Source organism: Oncorhynchus clarkii, unplaced genomic scaffold (genome assembly GCF_045791955.1).
Source record: "Oncorhynchus clarkii lewisi isolate Uvic-CL-2024 unplaced genomic scaffold, UVic_Ocla_1.0 unplaced_contig_4861_pilon_pilon, whole genome shotgun sequence".
NCBI classification, from domain to species: Eukaryota; Metazoa; Chordata; class Actinopteri; order Salmoniformes; family Salmonidae; genus Oncorhynchus; species Oncorhynchus clarkii.
In genome coordinates, this window is record NW_027258664.1 from 52,283 (window position 1) to 60,380 (window position 8,098).

Consider the following 8,098-nt stretch of genomic DNA (forward strand, 5'->3'; position numbering starts at 1 on the left):
TGTGTGGGGGGGGGGGGGGGGGGCTTTTTCTGTCTGTAAAAAAGCCCTTTTGTGGGGAAAAATTCATTCTGATTGTCTGGGCCTGGCTCCAGCGTGGGTGGACCTATGCCCTCCCTGGCCCACCAATTGATGCGCCCTTGCCCAGTCATGTTAAATCCATAGATTAGAGTGTAATTGATTTATTTAAACTGACTGTCCTTTAATGAACTGTAATTTAGTAAAATCTTTGAAGTTGTTGCATTTATATTTTTGTTCAGTATAGCAATGCCTTTGATCTTCCCATGTCCTTTACAGTATTTGCCAAGTCAGTGGACTTAAGCTTGGCTTCATGGTTCCTCCCACTAGATTTAGGAATGGTTCTAGATGTGTTGACTGAGTTACTTACTGCAGAACAATGAGAATAGACAAGAGAGCGTCAGACTTGTATTGTTTCCTTCCTCTGGTACAAAGTATCTAATAACGTACCATATGATCAGTTTTACTTTTTTGTCGCTTTCCTGCACCTTTCCTTGTCCCTCTCTCAATCCTTTCTTCCCTCCCTCTCCCTGTCTAGGGGGAGCGAACAGGTATACAAGGACTGGAGTCACTTAGAGACAACCCTAACCTGACAGTTTATGATACACTCCAGTAACATCGCATGGCTACCAGCGAGGATGTTAACACTGCATGAAGGAGCAAAACAGGAAGGTTCTGAGAGGGTGACATGGCAAATTCACACATGAGAAGGTGCTACAGCTTAAAGTGGATGTTGAGACAGTAATTTTAAATATTAGTTTAGAAAAATTAATGTAGGCACAGTTGTTACTGGAGAAAATTCCCATTTAACCATTGCGCTTTTATCATTTCAGACTTCCTGTGTTGGTCATTCTCACTTGTTTTTGTTGAATTGGGGCCTCGATGAGATTAACTGATACAGACAAATTCAATAGCTATGCCTAGGGTTATTAGTAGGGTGATCCTTCTTTTCAAGTGCCCATTGTCCCAATGTATAGGTTAAAACAAATGGAATCTCTTTTTTTTTAATACATTTCACTAGTGTGTTTGTTATGCTATTACTGGGCCAAAGCTTCTTTTCAGTCCTGTCTTTTCTGTTTAACATGTAGGTGCCTCCCCTTTATCTTTTTATAGCTGGTCATTGTTTAGCTTGCCAGTGGATAGCAGCGGTGTATATAAAGGCTGTTAGGCTACGTTGGAAACAAAGTCCACAAGTTTATATTTTCACCATGTAGATTCTATTGAAACATTTTTGAGTGGTCGATCTTGATTTGCATTTTGACTCAAATGATCTTTGGTGACATACTCATACTGCTTTTTGCAAAATGCAGGCCGGATTAAGTGTAGATCTTGCTTTGACAACAAGTGTGTTCATGCAGTTTGAATGTACAAAATCAACTGTTTAGTTTATTATGATGGACCATTTATTGCTTGTCTTTATCTACACAGTATGTAGCTAATCTCTTAAGAATACAATCAGTGGGGGAGTGGTCTAAGGCACTGCATCGCAGTGCTAGTTTTGCCACTAGAGCTCCTGGTTTGAGCCCAGTCTCTGTCGACCCATGGGGAATGCACAATTGGCCCAGTGTTAGGGGAGTGTTACAATCACTCAATCCTGCACACTCCTTCTAGAGCATTTTGTGCTCCACCTACAGTGGGGCAAAAAAGTATTTAGTCAGCCACCAATTGTGCAAGTTCTCCCACTTAAAGATGAGAGGCCTGTAATTTTCATCATAGGTATACTTCAACTATGACAGGGGAAAAAAAGAAAAAAAAATCCCATTGTAGGATTTTTTTTATGAATGTATTAGCAAATTATGGTGGAAAATAAGTATTTGGTCACCTACAAGCAAGATTCCTGGCTCTCACAGACCTGTAACTTCTTTAAGAAGCTCCTCTGTCCTCCACTCGTTACTTGTATTAATGGCACCTGTTTGAACTTGTTATCAGTATAAAAGACACCTGTCCACAACCTCAAACAGTCACACTCCCAACTCCACTATGATCAAAGAGCTGTCAAAGGACACCAGAAACACAATTGTAGACATGCACCAGGCTGGGAAGACTGAATCTGCAACAGGTAAGCAGCTTGGTTTGAAGAAATCAACTGTGGGAGCAATTATTAGGAAATGGAAGGCATACAAGACTACTGATAATCTCCCTCGATCTGGGGCTCCACGCAAGATCTCACCCCGTGGGATCAAAATGATCACAAGAACGGTGAGCAAAAATCCCAGAACCACACGGGGGGACCTAGTGAATGACCTGCAGAGAGCTGGGACCAAAGTAACAAAGCCTACCATCAGTAACACACTATGCCGCCAGGGACTCAAATCCTGCAGTGCCAGATGTGTCCCCCTGCTTAAGCCAGTACATGTCCAGGCCCATCTGAAGTTTGCTAGAGAGCATTTGGATGATCCAGAGAATGTCATATGGTCAGATGAAACCAAAATATAACTTTTTGGTAACTCAACTCGTTGTGTTTGGAGGACAAAGAATGCTGAGTTGCATCCAAAGAACACCATACCTACTGTGAAGCATGGGGGTGGGAACATCATGCTTTGGGGCTGTTTTTCTGCAAAGGGACCAGGACAACTGATCCGTGTAAAGGAAAGAATGAATGGGGCCATGTATCGTGAGATTTTGAGTGAACCTCCTTCCATCAGCAAGGGCATTGAAGATGTAACGTGGCTGGGTCTTTCAGCATGACAATGATCCCAAACACACCGCCCGGGCAACGAAGGAGTGGCTTCGTAAGAAGCATTTCAAGGTCCTGGAGTGGTCTAGCCAGTCTCCAGATCTCAACCCCATAAATCTTTGGAGGGAGTTGAAAGTCCGTGTTGCCCAGCAACAGCCCCAAAACATCACTGCTCTAGAGGAGATCTGCATGGAGGAATGGGCCAAAATACCAGCAACAGTGTGTGAAAACCTTGTGAAGACTTACAGAAAACATTTGACCTCTGTCATTGCCATATAACAAAGTATTGAGAAACTGTTATTGACCAAATACTTATTTTCCACCATTTGCAAATAAATTCATAAAAAATCCTACAATGTGATTTTTCTGGAGAAAAAAAAATCTAATTTTGTCTGTCATAGTTGAAGTGTACCTATCATGAAAATTACAGGCCTCATCTTTTTAAGTGGGAGAACTTGCACAATTGGTGGCTGACTAAATACTTTTTTGCCCCACTGTATGTTAGCCAACATACAGTATATAACTGAAAACAACAAATCTACTGATACCATATTGAGTTGTTGCACTGGAGGCTTTCATTTTTATAGTAGTTACCGAGACTGAATATTAAGATAATATAATTCACATTTCACTATTGTGAAATATATGCTTATGACTTATTCAATCTGAAACATTTGTTACAGAGCTTTTTTTTTTTAACTGACCTTCAATATATATATATGTATATATATTTTGAAGGTCAGTTAAAAGAAACTTTCGTTTAAAGTTATACAATCTTTGATATTTCCTAATGTTAAATGGTCGTCAATCCCCCCCCCCCCCCCCCCCCCAACCATATATGCAGTTGAAGTTGGAAGTTTACATACACCGTAGCATAATACATTTAAGCTCAGTTTATCACATTTCCTGACATTTAAGCCTAGTGAAAATGTATTGTCTTAGGTCAGTTAGAATCACCACTTTATTTTAAAACTTAAGACTAGTCGACAACATCCGGAGGGCGCACAAATCAAAGAAATTGCTATATTAAACATGCATGAACGTACTTGTATTTTATATCATTTAAATGCCTAAATTCGTGTTAATCTAACTGCGTTGTCCGATTTACAATAGGCTTTACAGCGACAGTATACTATGCAGTTGTCTAAGGACGGTGCCCCATATCCAACATGTTTTTCAACCAGCACAGGCTTCACAAAATCACAAATGGCGATTAAATAAATCACTTTTGAAAATCTTCCTCTGTTTGCAATCCCAAGAGTCCCAGCTACAACATGAATGGTCAATTTGTTAGATAAAATCCTTCTTTATATCCCAAAAAGTTAGTTTAGTTGGCGCCACTGATTTGAGTAATCCACTCGTTCAAAATGCAGACACGGGAATCCAAAAAGCTAGCGCTAAACTTCGTCCAAACAAGTCAAATGACATTTCTATTAAATCCTCAGGTACCCTAAAATGAAAATAAGCTAAATAAATATTAAAAATAAATATTTCATACTACTTTCCGTATGTTCAATAGGATAGTAAAATTAGTAATCGTGCCTCTTCTTCGCACGCCAAAAGACTATTGTTACTGTGGTCTCTACACAAACTCCAAATTCTTACTAGTTTTTGAAGAAACAAGCCTGAAACCTTGAACAAAGACTGACATCTAGTAGAAGCCATGGGAACTGTAATCTGGAATTACATAGGACCCATAGCTTTCCATTATAAGAGCCTAAAACCAACACAAAAAAAATTGGGTTATTTCTTCGGATTTTCGTCTGCCATATCAATTGTGTTAGTCTCATACATTATTTTAACATTTTTAGAAACTCAATGCTACCAATTATATGCATATCCTGGCTTCTGGGCCTGAGTAAAAGGCAGTTTTACTTTGGGCATGTCAGTCAGGCGGAAATTCTGTAAAAAGGACCCCAAATTTAAATTTGCGTCAAACGTTTGGGTTAGCCTTCCACAAGCTTCCCACAATAAATTGGGTGAATTTTTGACCATTCCTCCTGACAGAGTTGGTGTAACTGAGTCAGGTTTGTAGGCATCCTTGCTTGCACACGCTTTTTCAGCTCAGCCACATTTTCTATAGGATTAACGTCAGGGCTTTGATGGCCACTCCAATAACTTGACTTTGTTGTCCTTAAGCTATTTTCCACAACTTTGGAAGTATGCTTGAGGTCATTGTCCATTTGGAAGACACACTTGCGACCAAGCTTTAACTTCCTGACTGTCTTGATGTTTTTTCATTATATCTACATTTTCAGTCCTCATGATGCCATCTCTTTTTTTGAAGTGCACCAGCCCCTCCTGCAGCTAAGCACCCCCACAACATGATTCTGCCACCCCCGTGCTTCACAGTTGGTGTTCTTCGGCTTGCAAGCCTCCCCCTTTTTTTCCCCAAACATAGTGATGGTCATTATGGCCAAACAGTTCTATGTTAATTTCATCAGACCAGAGGACATTTCTCCAAAAAGTATGATCTTTGTACCCGTGTGCAGCTGCAAACCAGTCTGGCTTTTTTTATGGCGGTTTTGGAGCAGTGGCTTCTTCTTTGCTGAGCGACCTTTCAGGTTATGTCGATATAGGACTTGTTTTACTGTGGATATGGCTACTTTTGTACCTGTTTTCTTCAGCATTTTCACAAGGTCCTTTGCTGTTCTTGGATTGATTTGCACTTTTCGCACAAAAGTACGTTAATCTCTAGGAGACAGAATGCGTCTCCTTCCTGAGCGGTATGACGGCTGCGTGGTCCCATGTCGTTTATACTTGCGTATAGATGAACGTGGTACCTTCAGGCGTTTGGAAATTGCTCCCAAGGATGAACCAGACTTGTGGGTTCTACAAATTATTTTATTTATTTTTTCTGAGGTCTTGGATGAGTTATTTTGATTTTCCCATGATGTCAAGAAAATAGGCATTGGGTTTGAAGGTAGGCCTTTGTCAGGAGAATTCTATACTCCTGTTCATTTATCAATTCAATTAAGTTACCCTTAGTCTGTTATTTCAGGATTTGTAAGATACTGATAGAAACAGACCGAGGCCCAGTCTACCAAAGTTAAATGTTTATTCACGGGAACGTTCTTCCGTGTACAGTACAGGACCTTCAATGTATAGCGACACACATACTTCCACACCAACCACCAACCACCGCCAATAGAGCCTAGGGGAGTATGTGAGAAGTGTCTTCCTACCCTCCCCTAAGATAGGGAGAGACCTTGGACTGGGAAGTTCTGTGTCCCAGCCAAGGTCTCCCCGGATCTGGCTCAGACAGTCTGTTCTCAAAACACTAGACACATTGTTCCCAAAACGTTGATTCTGACTAAAACCACACACAGTATTATAATATAATCATCGAATGAGTCTAACACTTAAACACATGTATTATAATAATCTATTGATTCAAATTAATTTCATACAATCACATGGTATCAGACCTATGGTTTCAGGACTGTAACATTCTAATCATTTATTAAAACACATTTCCTTATCAGCCTTGAAATACATCCACAGATACACCTCCAATTGACTCATGTTGTCAATTAGCCTATCAGAAGCTTCTAAAGCCATGACATTATTTTCTGGAATTTTCCAAGCTGTTTAAAGGCAGTCAACTTAGTGTATGTAAACCTCTGACCCACTGGAATTGTGATGCAGTGAAATCTGTCTGTAAACAATTGTTGGAGAAATTACTTGTGTCATGCACTAAGTAGATGACCTAACCGACTTGACAAAACTATAGTTTGTTAATAACCTCTTAGAGCTATCCCCTACTTTTTTAAATTCCCGCTTGAAGACATACCCAAATCTAACCGCCTGTAGCTCAGGCACAGAACCAAGGATATGCATATTCTTGGTACCATTTAAAAGAAAACACTCTGAAGTTTGTGTAAATGTGAATTGAATGTAGGAGAATATAACACAATACATCTGGTTTAGATAATACAATGAAAAAAACATAGTTTTTAATTTATATTGTTGCATCATCTTTAAAATGAACAAGACAAAACAAACATTCAGATAGGATGATGGGGACAATTTCAGTGAAAAACATGAGGGTAACAGTACTTGTGCAAAGTTTCAGAATGATAACTTCCAAAATGAGTGTGCTACATGACATTTATTATAAAGTCACCCAGGTGTCCCACACAAGTAGCCCAAATGTACCCAAATTGGGGAAGTTATACATTTCGAATGGAATAACTATATACAAATACCAAAATGGTATTCTAACACACCCCCCCAAAAAATTGAGAAAAAACATGAACAAATATATACATTTACAAAATAACACTTTCAATATTTGGGAGTCCCTCAGTCCTCTACACAATATTGTGCTGCTGATGCCAGGTGCCATAGCAGTCTCTTTATGCTGTAAAGCAGAGGGTCTCCAAGCATGTGGTGCAAGTGATGGGACTTCATTTTGCAAAGAACCCAGCGACGCCTCCATGCTGTGCCCTTTTAGCCCTGAGGCACACACCACTTGTGGAAGGAGCTGGATGAACCAACTTCAGTGGGGGATGGACACCTTGGCACTGGGGGGCTCCCATTCGGAGTCAGTGTCACTGTGAAAGAAAATGTTCAGTTAGAATAGTTTCACATATGAGCCCTGTATCAACAGGTATAATAAACAGATATACATATAGAGTACAGGGAACATAAGGTTGAATATATTATTATAGACCTGCTAGATCTACTGTCTCATTTATATTATGACATTTCAGCTAGATCTACTGTCTTTATTATATTACAACAGACCAGCTGTATCTACTGTCTCCATTTCACTTTGGCCATTGTTGTGGGCCTGCCCTCCCCTCAACAGCCTCAAATAGGCTATTTAATTTCACAAATAATATTTTATATTATTAATTTCAAACAACGGCATTAGCATGAGAAGAACTTACCAGTCCAAAACGTCCTCTCCGTTCAAAAAATATTTGGGAATCGCTAAATGAATAGTCCTCGATCAATTTCTTATAAAATTGTGTGTACATCCGTATATCTAGACTTAGATTTAGCTTTCCCTGACTTAGTTGCTATACTGATTTGATTTATAAACAGCTGAATATGCGCTTTACCAAAACAATGCTGCGCGCAACATGCGTGGCTTTTTCCAGGCGAATGAACCTCTTTGCGCCGGAGTTTACAACATGGGTTGGTCTTCCAACACATAAACATTACATATTGCCGTTTACCTCAGCTCATTGGCTATCTACTCAGCAAGATTTCAAGATGATCAGCGGTCATTGGGTTAAAATACAGTCAATCAACGAAACAGCGGGCAAATCATTGGTGCACAATAATGTCATTACTTGTCTTCAAATCGATTTCTTTCAATCAATACGTCCAGCGAAATGACCCATCAGGTTTGGTTGTGTTACAAACAAACCAGTTGATTGCAATGAAACCTAACAT